Consider the following 633-nt stretch of genomic DNA (forward strand, 5'->3'; position numbering starts at 1 on the left):
ATATCCAAACCCATCATTCATCTCAGGAAGCCCAGAAACAGTGCTTTAATCTGACAATTAAGAGTCTCAGTGCCTCCATCGATACAAAATGGCCACCCAGCCTCCTTGAGACGCGACAGTCGTCCTGCGAGACCACACCGACTACAGAGCCTGGATGATGCAGCTGCAATCGAGATGTGTAGCGCACAGCATCTGGCCGCAAGTGGATCCTAAGTTGACCATCCAAATGATCTCCAAACCAAGAGCTCCAGAGATGCCGCTAATAGCTGAGTTTTCACCAGCCTCTAACGTTGAAACGCCTACGCACATGAACGAGCTATTAACAAGCAGTGTTAGAGCCTTTAAAGAAGCCATTAAATACTACAAGATTAAGGCTGACAAGTACAAGAGTGACAGACATAATTATAAAAGAGAGTAATTAAGCTTCTAACAGATTATTGTCTTTATCTAGTTAACAGTTAGCCCGCATCTGCAGTGTACATGCTGTTCCCTAGATTAACTACTTAGACAGTAGATTACAAACCCTAAAGCTATAGTAAGTGTTAATAACTAATTTAAACAAGAACGCGTGCATAACTAATATAATGCATCTTTAAAGCTGCTAAGAAACATAAGCATATAGAACCTGTAGCT

Source organism: Lindgomyces ingoldianus (genome assembly GCF_010093535.1).
Source record: "Lindgomyces ingoldianus strain ATCC 200398 unplaced genomic scaffold BDR25scaffold_75, whole genome shotgun sequence".
Classification (NCBI taxonomy): Eukaryota; Fungi; Ascomycota; class Dothideomycetes; order Pleosporales; family Lindgomycetaceae; genus Lindgomyces; species Lindgomyces ingoldianus.